Here is a 12,500-nt window from a genome sequence, read left to right as displayed (position 1 = left end):
AGGCTGGCTTTGCAACATCTTGCGTGTCTTTAGGCTCGCCGCGACCAACACTTACCATGCACTGTCCACAAAACATGGAGGCGCCGGGGCTTGAACCCGGGACCTTTCACATGCAAAGCGAACGCTCTACCAACTGAGCTACGCCCCCAAGCGCAACAAAGATGCGCTGTTTTCCATCCTTTGCTACTCTGATGTGCGCGGACATGATGGTTGGTTGGTTCATAGGGGCGAAGGGACCAGTGTACAAAGGCGCGATCACGTTCATATGCACAAGAGTTCCAAGTAGTTTCGATGCTCTGGTATTACGACTACAAATTCCGTCTGTATTTAACGTCTTAAATTGAAAGGACAGTCACAAATTGCTCCGTTTTCACTCCATGTCGACAATCACACAGCGCCTGAGGTAACAAGCACATCTGAAGCCCCATTGTGCACTCGACTGTTGATGCCAACTCACTGCCTCGCACTTTACTACTGTGTACCACTCTTGTCGTCCAACTGCAAAAGACTGGGCCACAACAAGTTTCCGCGTCTCCATTGCACTGCGCAAACTACGAAACGCTCCCCAAACATTGCACTCACCTATGCAGACGACTTTTCCGACTTTTCACGACGCTCACGCAACGCTCACGCTAGTGACAGCCTTATTTAGAGCTTGACGTCGCGCCCAAGCGAGTGAGCACATTTCGCCTACGGCTTAGGCCGCCCAACTAGTGTGGCTGCTCGGTCTCTGCAGGCAGCGAGGAGCTGCAAACTTCCCGTGTTCGCGCCTATGTCACCTCCGCTTGCTTGTCAGAGACAGAGTGTCGCAAAACATACAACTCACTCCATGAATTGATTGCTACGGCATCTGTCATCAGCAGTCACAACTAGCAACACCAGTAGCAGCCGACTGCACGTAAAGAATGGGAATGTGCAGTGGGATTTTTGTGAACTCGGCGCAAGGCAGATCTTTCCGACATAGGTTTGAGAATCTTAAGGGAAGACTTGTACTGGTTCTAAATTAAGTATAGGGCTGGGAGGAGGGTGCTTCCTGCGCGTAACAGCACGCTTGCCAATTGTGGCTGCTAATCGTTCGCTCGTATCTGCCTAGACACATTCGCTGGCTGTGAATTATTTGCATGGCAGTGTGCGCATGTTGGTGTGTTAAAAATTCTGGAGACGCTGGGTATCGATCCCAGTACCTCTCGCATGCTAAGCGAGCGCTCTACCATCTGAGCTACGCCCCCTGATGACGGATAGTGCTACATACAACCATATCAATATCACAGACCCTTGCACTCCCATTATTCCGCAGACAAACACTACTCTCAATGTGTCCGTGAGGGTGTCTTTCAGGTTTCCTGCATTCTGTATCGAATCGTAGTTGGCCAAAATTAAAGTGGCACGCACAACGTCGAAAATAGCGTTCGGCCACCGCTCTGAGTAAGACGAACGTGTTGTCCACACTCTAGACTTCATTGAGGTTAGGCCGTTATACCTAAGATAGATTTGCACTCGATGACACCTCGACAACAGCCGGTCCTCACATTCACGTCTTGCTCTCCTTACGTCAGTATACATCATATGAGTCTGTGAGGCTGGCTTTGCAACATCTTGCGTGTCTTTAGGCTCGCCGCGACCAACACTTACCATGCACTGTCCACAAAACATGGAGGCGCCGGGGCTTGAACCCGGGACCTTTCACATGCAAAGCGAACGCTCTACCAACTGAGCTACGCCCCCAAGCGCAACAAAGATGCGCTGTTTTCCATCCTTTGCTACTCTGATGTGCGCGGACATGATGGTTGGTTGGTTCATAGGGGCGAAGGGACCAGTGTACAAAGGCGCGATCACGTTCATATGCACAAGAGTTCCAAGTAGTTTCGATGCTCTGGTATTACGACTACAAATTCCGTCTGTATTTAACGTCTTAAATTGAAAGGACAGTCACAAATTGCTCCGTTTTCACTCCATGTCGACAATCACACAGCGCCTGAGGTAACAAGCACATCTGAAGCCCCATTGTGCACTCGACTGTTGATGCCAACTCACTGCCTCGCACTTTACTACTGTGTACCACTCTTGTCGTCCAACTGCAAAAGACTGGGCCACAACAAGTTTCCGCGTCTCCATTGCACTGCGCAAACTACGAAACGCTCCCCAAACATTGCACTCACCTATGCAGACGACTTTTCCGACTTTTCACGACGCTCACGCAACGCTCACGCTAGTGACAGCCTTATTTAGAGCTTGACGTCGCGCCCAAGCGAGTGAGCACATTTCGCCTACGGCTTAGGCCGCCCAACTAGTGTGGCTGCTCGGTCTCTGCAGGCAGCGAGGAGCTGCAAACTTCCCGTGTTCGCGCCTATGTCACCTCCGCTTGCTTGTCAGAGACAGAGTGTCGCAAAACATACAACTCACTCCATGAATTGATTGCTACGGCATCTGTCACCAGCAGTCACAACTAGCAACACCAGTAGCAGCCGACTGCACGTAAAGAATGGGAATGTGCAGTGGGATTTTTGTGAACTCGGCGCAAGGCAGATCTTTCCGACATAGGTTTGAGAATCTTAAGGGAAGACTTGTACTGGTTCTAAATTAAGTATAGGGCTGGGAGGAGGGTGCTTCCTGCGCGTAACAGCACGCTTGCCAATTGTGGCTGCTAATCGTTCGCTCGTATCTGCCTAGACACATTCGCTGGCTGTGAATTATTTGCATGGCAGTGTGCGCATGTTGGTGTGTTAAAAATTCTGGAGACGCTGGGTATCGATCCCAGTACCTCTCGCATGCTAAGCGAGCGCTCTAACATCTGAGCTACGCCCCCTGATGACGGATAGTGCTACATACAACCATATCAATATCACAGACCCTTGCACTCCCATTATTCCGCAGACAAACACTACTCTCAATGTGTCCGTGAGGGTGTCTTTCAGGTTTCCTGCATTCTGTATCGAATCGTAGTTGGCCAAAATTAAAGTGGCACGCACAACGTCGAAAATAGCGTTCGGCCACCGCTCTGAGTAAGACGAACGTGTTGTCCACACTCTAGACTTCATTGAGGTTAGGCCGTTATACCTAAGATAGATTTGCACTCGATGACACCTCGACAACAGCCGGTCCTCACATTCACGTCTTGCTCTCCTTACGTCAGTATACATCATATGAGTCTGTGAGGCTGGCTTTGCAACATCTTGCGTGTCTTTAGGCTCGCCGCGACCAACACTTACCATGCACTGTCCACAAAACATGGAGGCGCCGGGGCTTGAACCCGGGACCTTTCACATGCAAAGCGAACGCTCTACCAACAGAGCTACGCCCCCAAGCGCAACAAAGATGCGCTGTTTTCCATCCTTTGCTACTCTGATGTGCGCGGACATGATGGTTGGTTGGTTCATAGGGGCGAAGGGACCAGTGTACAAAGGCGCGATCACGTTCATATGCACAAGAGTTCCAAGTAGTTTCGATGCTCTGGTATTACGACTACAAATTCCGTCTGTATTTAACGTCTTAAATTGAAAGGACAGTCACAAATTGCTCCGTTTTCACTCCATGTCGACAATCACACAGCGCCTGAGGTAACAAGCACATCTGAAGCCCCATTGTGCACTCGACTGTTGATGCCAACTCACTGCCTCGCACTTTACTACTGTGTACCACTCTTGTCGTCCAACTGCAAAAGACTGGGCCACAACAAGTTTCCGCGTCTCCATTGCACTGCGCAAACTACGAAACGCTCCCCAAACATTGCACTCACCTATGCAGACGACTTTTCCGACTTTTCACGACGCTCACGCAACGCTCACGCTAGTGACAGCCTTATTTAGAGCTTGACGTCGCGCCCAAGCGAGTGAGCACATTTCGCCTACGGCTTAGGCCGCCCAACTAGTGTGGCTGCTCGGTCTCTGCAGGCAGCGAGGAGCTGCAAACTTCCCGTGTTCGCGCCTATGTCACCTCCGCTTGCTTGTCAGAGACAGAGTGTCGCAAAACATACAACTCACTCCATGAATTGATTGCTACGGCATCTGTCATCAGCAGTCACAACTAGCAACACCAGTAGCAGCCGACTGCACGTAAAGAATGGGAATGTGCAGTGGGATTTTTGTGAACTCGGCGCAAGGCAGATCTTTCCGACATAGGTTTGAGAATCTTAAGGGAAGACTTGTACTGGTTCTAAATTAAGTATAGGGCTGGGAGGAGGGTGCTTCCTGCGCGTAACAGCACGCTTGCCAATTGTGGCTGCTAATCGTTCGCTCGTATCTGCCTAGACACATTCGCTGGCTGTGAATTATTTGCATGGCAGTGTGCGCATGTTGGTGTGTTAAAAATTCTGGAGACGCTGGGTATCGATCCCAGTACCTCTCGCATGCTAAGCGAGCGCTCTACCATCTGAGCTACGCCCCCTGATGACGGATAGTGCTACATACAACCATATCAATATCACAGACCCTTGCACTCCCATTATTCCGCAGACAAACACTACTCTCAATGTGTCCGTGAGGGTGTCTTTCAGGTTTCCTGCATTCTGTATCGAATCGTAGTTGGCCAAAATTAAAGTGGCACGCACAACGTCGAAAATAGCGTTCGGCCACCGCTCTGAGTAAGACGAACGTGTTGTCCACACTCTAGACTTCATTGAGGTTAGGCCGTTATACCTAAGATAGATTTGCACTCGATGACACCTCGACAACAGCCGGTCCTCACATTCACGTCTTGCTCTCCTTACGTCAGTATACATCATATGAGTCTGTGAGGCTGGCTTTGCAACATCTTGCGTGTCTTTAGGCTCGCCGCGACCAACACTTACCATGCACTGTCCACAAAACATGGAGGCGCCGGGGCTTGAACCCGGGACCTTTCACATGCAAAGCGAACGCTCTACCAACAGAGCTACGCCCCCAAGCGCAACAAAGATGCGCTGTTTTCCATCCTTTGCTACTCTGATGTGCGCGGACATGATGGTTGGTTGGTTCATAGGGGCGAAGGGACCAGTGTACAAAGGCGCGATCACGTTCATATGCACAAGAGTTCCAAGTAGTTTCGATGCTCTGGTATTACGACTACAAATTCCGTCTGTATTTAACGTCTTAAATTGAAAGGACAGTCACAAATTGCTCCGTTTTCACTCCATGTCGACAATCACACAGCGCCTGAGGTAACAAGCACATCTGAAGCCCCATTGTGCACTCGACTGTTGATGCCAACTCACTGCCTCGCACTTTACTACTGTGTACCACTCTTGTCGTCCAACTGCAAAAGACTGGGCCACAACAAGTTTCCGCGTCTCCATTGCACTGCGCAAACTACGAAACGCTCCCCAAACATTGCACTCACCTATGCAGACGACTTTTCCGACTTTTCACGACGCTCACGCAACGCTCACGCTAGTGACAGCCTTATTTAGAGCTTGACGTCGCGCCCAAGCGAGTGAGCACATTTCGCCTACGGCTTAGGCCGCCCAACTAGTGTGGCTGCTCGGTCTCTGCAGGCAGCGAGGAGCTGCAAACTTCCCGTGTTCGCGCCTGTCACCTCCGCTTGCTTGTCAGAGACAGAGTGTCGCAAAACATACAACTCACTCCATGAATTGATTGCTACGGCATCTGTCACCAGCAGTCACAACTAGCAACACCAGTAGCAGCCGACTGCACGTAAAGAATGGGAATGTGCAGTGGGATTTTTGTGAACTCGGCGCAAGGCAGATCTTTCCGACATAGGTTTGAGAATCTTAAGGGAAGACTTGTACTGGTTCTAAATTAAGTATAGGGCTGGGAGGAGGGTGCTTCCTGCGCGTAACAGCACGCTTGCCAATTGTGGCTGCTAATCGTTCGCTCGTATCTGCCTAGACACATTCGCTGGCTGTGAATTATTTGCATGGCAGTGTGCGCATGTTGGTGTGTTAAAAATTCTGGAGACGCTGGGTATCGATCCCAGTACCTCTCGCATGCTAAGCGAGCGCTCTAACATCTGAGCTACGTCCCCTGATGACGGATAGTGCTACATACAACCATATCAATATCACAGACCCTTGCACTCCCATTATTCCGCAGACAAACACTACTCTCAATGTGTCCGTGAGGGTGTCTTTCAGGTTTCCTGCATTCTGTATCGAATCGTAGTTGGCCAAAATTAAAGTGGCACGCACAACGTCGAAAATAGCGTTCGGCCACCGCTCTGAGTAAGACGAACGTGTTGTCCACACTCTAGACTTCATTGAGGTTAGGCCGTTATACCTAAGATAGATTTGCACTCGATGACACCTCGACAACAGCCGGTCCTCACATTCACGTCTTGCTCTCCTTACGTCAGTATACATCATATGAGTCTGTGAGGCTGGCTTTGCAACATCTTGCGTGTCTTTAGGCTCGCCGCGACCAACACTTACCATGCACTGTCCACAAAACATGGAGGCGCCGGGGCTTGAACCCGGGACCTTTCACATGCAAAGCGAACGCTCTACCAACTGAGCTACGCCCCCAAGCGCAACAAAGATGCGCTGTTTTCCATCCTTTGCTACTCTGATGTGCGCGGACATGATGGTTGGTTGGTTCATAGGGGCGAAGGGACCAGTGTACAAAGGCGCGATCACGTTCATATGCACAAGAGTTCCAAGTAGTTTCGATGCTCTGGTATTACGACTACAAATTCCGTCTGTATTTAACGTCTTAAATTGAAAGGACAGTCACAAATTGCTCCGTTTTCACTCCATGTCGACAATCACACAGCGCCTGAGGTAACAAGCACATCTGAAGCCCCATTGTGCACTCGACTGTTGATGCCAACTCACTGCCTCGCACTTTACTACTGTGTACCACTCTTGTCGTCCAACTGCAAAAGACTGGGCCACAACAAGTTTCCGCGTCTCCATTGCACTGCGCAAACTACGAAACGCTCCCCAAACATTGCACTCACCTATGCAGACGACTTTTCCGACTTTTCACGACGCTCACGCAACGCTCACGCTAGTGACAGCCTTATTTAGAGCTTGACGTCGCGCCCAAGCGAGTGAGCACATTTCGCCTACGGCTTAGGCCGCCCAACTAGTGTGGCTGCTCGGTCTCTGCAGGCAGCGAGGAGCTGCAAACTTCCCGTGTTCGCGCCTATGTCACCTCCGCTTGCTTGTCAGAGACAGAGTGTCGCAAAACATACAACTCACTCCATGAATTGATTGCTACGGCATCTGTCATCAGCAGTCACAACTAGCAACACCAGTAGCAGCCGACTGCACGTAAAGAATGGGAATGTGCAGTGGGATTTTTGTGAACTCGGCGCAAGGCAGATCTTTCCGACATAGGTTTGAGAATCTTAAGGGAAGACTTGTACTGGTTCTAAATTAAGTATAGGGCTGGGAGGAGGGTGCTTCCTGCGCGTAACAGCACGCTTGCCAATTGTGGCTGCTAATCGTTCGCTCGTATCTGCCTAGACACATTCGCTGGCTGTGAATTATTTGCATGGCAGTGTGCGCATGTTGGTGTGTTAAAAATTCTGGAGACGCTGGGTATCGATCCCAGTACCTCTCGCATGCTAAGCGAGCGCTCTACCATCTGAGCTACGCCCCCTGATGACGGATAGTGCTACATACAACCATATCAATATCACAGACCCTTGCACTCCCATTATTCCGCAGACAAACACTACTCTCAATGTGTCCGTGAGGGTGTCTTTCAGGTTTCCTGCATTCTGTATCGAATCGTAGTTGGCCAAAATTAAAGTGGCACGCACAACGTCGAAAATAGCGTTCGGCCACCGCTCTGAGTAAGACGAACGTGTTGTCCACACTCTAGACTTCATTGAGGTTAGGCCGTTATACCTAAGATAGATTTGCACTCGATGACACCTCGACAACAGCCGGTCCTCACATTCACGTCTTGCTCTCCTTACGTCAGTATACATCATATGAGTCTGTGAGGCTGGCTTTGCAACATCTTGCGTGTCTTTAGGCTCGCCGCGACCAACACTTACCATGCACTGTCCACAAAACATGGAGGCGCCGGGGCTTGAACCCGGGACCTTTCACATGCAAAGCGAACGCTCTACCAACAGAGCTACGCCCCCAAGCGCAACAAAGATGCGCTGTTTTCCATCCTTTGCTACTCTGATGTGCGCGGACATGATGGTTGGTTGGTTCATAGGGGCGAAGGGACCAGTGTACAAAGGCGCGATCACGTTCATATGCACAAGAGTTCCAAGTAGTTTCGATGCTCTGGTATTACGACTACAAATTCCGTCTGTATTTAACGTCTTAAATTGAAAGGACAGTCACAAATTGCTCCGTTTTCACTCCATGTCGACAATCACACAGCGCCTGAGGTAACAAGCACATCTGAAGCCCCATTGTGCACTCGACTGTTGATGCCAACTCACTGCCTCGCACTTTACTACTGTGTACCACTCTTGTCGTCCAACTGCAAAAGACTGGGCCACAACAAGTTTCCGCGTCTCCATTGCACTGCGCAAACTACGAAACGCTCCCCAAACATTGCACTCACCTATGCAGACGACTTTTCCGACTTTTCACGACGCTCACGCAACGCTCACGCTAGTGACAGCCTTATTTAGAGCTTGACGTCGCGCCCAAGCGAGTGAGCACATTTCGCCTACGGCTTAGGCCGCCCAACTAGTGTGGCTGCTCGGTCTCTGCAGGCAGCGAGGAGCTGCAAACTTCCCGTGTTCGCGCCTATGTCACCTCCGCTTGCTTGTCAGAGACAGAGTGTCGCAAAACATACAACTCACTCCATGAATTGATTGCTACGGCATCTGTCATCAGCAGTCACAACTAGCAACACCAGTAGCAGCCGACTGCACGTAAAGAATGGGAATGTGCAGTGGGATTTTTGTGAACTCGGCGCAAGGCAGATCTTTCCGACATAGGTTTGAGAATCTTAAGGGAAGACTTGTACTGGTTCTAAATTAAGTATAGGGCTGGGAGGAGGGTGCTTCCTGCGCGTAACAGCACGCTTGCCAATTGTGGCTGCTAATCGTTCGCTCGTATCTGCCTAGACACATTCGCTGGCTGTGAATTATTTGCATGGCAGTGTGCGCATGTTGGTGTGTTAAAAATTCTGGAGACGCTGGGTATCGATCCCAGTACCTCTCGCATGCTAAGCGAGCGCTCTACCATCTGAGCTACGCCCCCTGATGACGGATAGTGCTACATACAACCATATCAATATCACAGACCCTTGCACTCCCATTATTCCGCAGACAAACACTACTCTCAATGTGTCCGTGAGGGTGTCTTTCAGGTTTCCTGCATTCTGTATCGAATCGTAGTTGGCCAAAATTAAAGTGGCACGCACAACGTCGAAAATAGCGTTCGGCCACCGCTCTGAGTAAGACGAACGTGTTGTCCACACTCTAGACTTCATTGAGGTTAGGCCGTTATACCTAAGATAGATTTGCACTCGATGACACCTCGACAACAGCCGGTCCTCACATTCACGTCTTGCTCTCCTTACGTCAGTATACATCATATGAGTCTGTGAGGCTGGCTTTGCAACATCTTGCGTGTCTTTAGGCTCGCCGCGACCAACACTTACCATGCACTGTCCACAAAACATGGAGGCGCCGGGGCTTGAACCCGGGACCTTTCACATGCAAAGCGAACGCTCTACCAACTGAGCTACGCCCCCAAGCGCAACAAAGATGCGCTGTTTTCCATCCTTTGCTACTCTGATGTGCGCGGACATGATGGTTGGTTGGTTCATAGGGGCGAAGGGACCAGTGTACAAAGGCGCGATCACGTTCATATGCACAAGAGTTCCAAGTAGTTTCGATGCTCTGGTATTACGACTACAAATTCCGTCTGTATTTAACGTCTTAAATTGAAAGGACAGTCACAAATTGCTCCGTTTTCACTCCATGTCGACAATCACACAGCGCCTGAGGTAACAAGCACATCTGAAGCCCCATTGTGCACTCGACTGTTGATGCCAACTCACTGCCTCGCACTTTACTACTGTGTACCACTCTTGTCGTCCAACTGCAAAAGACTGGGCCACAACAAGTTTCCGCGTCTCCATTGCACTGCGCAAACTACGAAACGCTCCCCAAACATTGCACTCACCTATGCAGACGACTTTTCCGACTTTTCACGACGCTCACGCAACGCTCACGCTAGTGACAGCCTTATTTAGAGCTTGACGTCGCGCCCAAGCGAGTGAGCACATTTCGCCTACGGCTTAGGCCGCCCAACTAGTGTGGCTGCTCGGTCTCTGCAGGCAGCGAGGAGCTGCAAACTTCCCGTGTTCGCGCCTATGTCACCTCCGCTTGCTTGTCAGAGACAGAGTGTCGCAAAACATACAACTCACTCCATGAATTGATTGCTACGGCATCTGTCATCAGCAGTCACAACTAGCAACACCAGTAGCAGCCGACTGCACGTAAAGAATGGGAATGTGCAGTGGGATTTTTGTGAACTCGGCGCAAGGCAGATCTTTCCGACATAGGTTTGAGAATCTTAAGGGAAGACTTGTACTGGTTCTAAATTAAGTATAGGGCTGGGAGGAGGGTGCTTCCTGCGCGTAACAGCACGCTTGCCAATTGTGGCTGCTAATCGTTCGCTCGTATCTGCCTAGACACATTCGCTGGCTGTGAATTATTTGCATGGCAGTGTGCGCATGTTGGTGTGTTAAAAATTCTGGAGACGCTGGGTATCGATCCCAGTACCTCTCGCATGCTAAGCGAGCGCTCTACCATCTGAGCTACGCCCCCTGATGACGGATAGTGCTACATACAACCATATCAATATCACAGACCCTTGCACTCCCATTATTCCGCAGACAAACACTACTCTCAATGTGTCCGTGAGGGTGTCTTTCAGGTTTCCTGCATTCTGTATCGAATCGTAGTTGGCCAAAATTAAAGTGGCACGCACAACGTCGAAAATAGCGTTCGGCCACCGCTCTGAGTAAGACGAACGTGTTGTCCACACTCTAGACTTCATTGAGGTTAGGCCGTTATACCTAAGATAGATTTGCACTCGATGACACCTCGACAACAGCCGGTCCTCACATTCACGTCTTGCTCTCCTTACGTCAGTATACATCATATGAGTCTGTGAGGCTGGCTTTGCAACATCTTGCGTGTCTTTAGGCTCGCCGCGACCAACACTTACCATGCACTGTCCACAAAACATGGAGGCGCCGGGGCTTGAACCCGGGACCTTTCACATGCAAAGCGAACGCTCTACCAACTGAGCTACGCCCCCAAGCGCAACAAAGATGCGCTGTTTTCCATCCTTTGCTACTCTGATGTGCGCGGACATGATGGTTGGTTGGTTCATAGGGGCGAAGGGACCAGTGTACAAAGGCGCGATCACGTTCATATGCACAAGAGTTCCAAGTAGTTTCGATGCTCTGGTATTACGACTACAAATTCCGTCTGTATTTAACGTCTTAAATTGAAAGGACAGTCACAAATTGCTCCGTTTTCACTCCATGTCGACAATCACACAGCGCCTGAGGTAACAAGCACATCTGAAGCCCCATTGTGCACTCGACTGTTGATGCCAACTCACTGCCTCGCACTTTACTACTGTGTACCACTCTTGTCGTCCAACTGCAAAAGACTGGGCCACAACAAGTTTCCGCGTCTCCATTGCACTGCGCAAACTACGAAACGCTCCCCAAACATTGCACTCACCTATGCAGACGACTTTTCCGACTTTTCACGCAACGCTCACGCTAGTGACAGCCTTATTTAGAGCTTGACGTCGCGCCCAAGCGAGTGAGCACATTTCGCCTACGGCTTAGGCCGCCCAACTAGTGTGGCTGCTCGGTCTCTGCAGGCAGCGAGGAGCTGCAAACTTCCCGTGTTCGCGCCTATGTCACCTCCGCTTGCTTGTCAGAGACAGAGTGTCGCAAAACATACAACTCACTCCATGAATTGATTGCTACGGCATCTGTCATCAGCAGTCACAACTAGCAACACCAGTAGCAGCCGACTGCACGTAAAGAATGGGAATGTGCAGTGGGATTTTTGTGAACTCGGCGCAAGGCAGATCTTTCCGACATAGGTTTGAGAATCTTAAGGGAAGACTTGTACTGGTTCTAAATTAAGTATAGGGCTGGGAGGAGGGTGCTTCCTGCGCGTAACAGCACGCTTGCCAATTGTGGCTGCTAATCGTTCGCTCGTATCTGCCTAGACACATTCGCTGGCTGTGAATTATTTGCATGGCAGTGTGCGCATGTTGGTGTGTTAAAAATTCTGGAGACGCTGGGTATCGATCCCAGTACCTCTCGCATGCTAAGCGAGCGCTCTACCATCTGAGCTACGCCCCCTGATGACGGATAGTGCTACATACAACCATATCAATATCACAGACCCTTGCACTCCCATTATTCCGCAGACAAACACTACTCTCAATGTGTCCGTGAGGGTGTCTTTCAGGTTTCCTGCATTCTGTATCGAATCGTAGTTGGCCAAAATTAAAGTGGCACGCACAACGTCGAAAATAGCGTTCGGCCACCGCTCTGAGTAAGACGAACGTGTTGTCCACACTCTAGACTTCATTGAGGTTAGGC

General features: G+C 50.2%; 16 non-coding genes across 16 annotated transcripts; all 16 read right to left on the bottom strand.

The window, feature by feature from the left end:
- Positions 1–75: 75 nt before the first annotated feature.
- On the bottom strand, positions 76–148 carry Trnaa-ugc (transfer RNA alanine (anticodon UGC)). Its single transcript has one exon. It is a non-coding gene; the product is annotated as a tRNA-Ala (tRNA).
- A 1,008-nt stretch (positions 149–1,156) lies between these two features.
- On the bottom strand, positions 1,157–1,229 carry Trnaa-agc (transfer RNA alanine (anticodon AGC)). The gene has a single exon. It is a non-coding gene; the product is annotated as a tRNA-Ala (tRNA).
- Positions 1,230–1,652: 423 nt separating this feature from the next.
- On the bottom strand, positions 1,653–1,725 carry Trnaa-ugc (transfer RNA alanine (anticodon UGC)). Its single transcript has one exon. It is a non-coding gene; the product is annotated as a tRNA-Ala (tRNA).
- A 1,008-nt stretch (positions 1,726–2,733) lies between these two features.
- Trnaa-agc (transfer RNA alanine (anticodon AGC)) lies at positions 2,734–2,806 on the bottom strand. The gene has a single exon. It is a non-coding gene; the product is annotated as a tRNA-Ala (tRNA).
- A 423-nt stretch (positions 2,807–3,229) lies between these two features.
- On the bottom strand, positions 3,230–3,302 carry Trnaa-ugc (transfer RNA alanine (anticodon UGC)). Its single transcript has one exon. It is a non-coding gene; the product is annotated as a tRNA-Ala (tRNA).
- Positions 3,303–4,310: 1,008 nt separating this feature from the next.
- On the bottom strand, positions 4,311–4,383 carry Trnaa-agc (transfer RNA alanine (anticodon AGC)). Its single transcript has one exon. It is a non-coding gene; the product is annotated as a tRNA-Ala (tRNA).
- Positions 4,384–4,806: 423 nt separating this feature from the next.
- On the bottom strand, positions 4,807–4,879 carry Trnaa-ugc (transfer RNA alanine (anticodon UGC)). The gene has a single exon. It is a non-coding gene; the product is annotated as a tRNA-Ala (tRNA).
- Positions 4,880–5,885: 1,006 nt separating this feature from the next.
- On the bottom strand, positions 5,886–5,958 carry Trnaa-agc (transfer RNA alanine (anticodon AGC)). The gene has a single exon. It is a non-coding gene; the product is annotated as a tRNA-Ala (tRNA).
- A 423-nt stretch (positions 5,959–6,381) lies between these two features.
- Positions 6,382–6,454, bottom strand: Trnaa-ugc (transfer RNA alanine (anticodon UGC)). Its single transcript has one exon. It is a non-coding gene; the product is annotated as a tRNA-Ala (tRNA).
- Positions 6,455–7,462: 1,008 nt separating this feature from the next.
- On the bottom strand, positions 7,463–7,535 carry Trnaa-agc (transfer RNA alanine (anticodon AGC)). Its single transcript has one exon. It is a non-coding gene; the product is annotated as a tRNA-Ala (tRNA).
- A 423-nt stretch (positions 7,536–7,958) lies between these two features.
- Trnaa-ugc (transfer RNA alanine (anticodon UGC)) lies at positions 7,959–8,031 on the bottom strand. Its single transcript has one exon. It is a non-coding gene; the product is annotated as a tRNA-Ala (tRNA).
- A 1,008-nt stretch (positions 8,032–9,039) lies between these two features.
- On the bottom strand, positions 9,040–9,112 carry Trnaa-agc (transfer RNA alanine (anticodon AGC)). Its single transcript has one exon. It is a non-coding gene; the product is annotated as a tRNA-Ala (tRNA).
- A 423-nt stretch (positions 9,113–9,535) lies between these two features.
- Positions 9,536–9,608, bottom strand: Trnaa-ugc (transfer RNA alanine (anticodon UGC)). Its single transcript has one exon. It is a non-coding gene; the product is annotated as a tRNA-Ala (tRNA).
- Positions 9,609–10,616: 1,008 nt separating this feature from the next.
- Trnaa-agc (transfer RNA alanine (anticodon AGC)) lies at positions 10,617–10,689 on the bottom strand. The gene has a single exon. It is a non-coding gene; the product is annotated as a tRNA-Ala (tRNA).
- A 423-nt stretch (positions 10,690–11,112) lies between these two features.
- Trnaa-ugc (transfer RNA alanine (anticodon UGC)) lies at positions 11,113–11,185 on the bottom strand. Its single transcript has one exon. It is a non-coding gene; the product is annotated as a tRNA-Ala (tRNA).
- Positions 11,186–12,184: 999 nt separating this feature from the next.
- Trnaa-agc (transfer RNA alanine (anticodon AGC)) lies at positions 12,185–12,257 on the bottom strand. Its single transcript has one exon. It is a non-coding gene; the product is annotated as a tRNA-Ala (tRNA).
- Positions 12,258–12,500: the final 243 nt, after the last annotated feature.

The sequence above is a fragment of the Schistocerca cancellata genome, unplaced genomic scaffold (genome assembly GCF_023864275.1).
Source record: "Schistocerca cancellata isolate TAMUIC-IGC-003103 unplaced genomic scaffold, iqSchCanc2.1 HiC_scaffold_788, whole genome shotgun sequence".
Taxonomy (NCBI): domain Eukaryota; kingdom Metazoa; phylum Arthropoda; class Insecta; order Orthoptera; family Acrididae; genus Schistocerca; species Schistocerca cancellata.
This window is presented reverse-complemented; position numbering and strand designations above follow the sequence as displayed.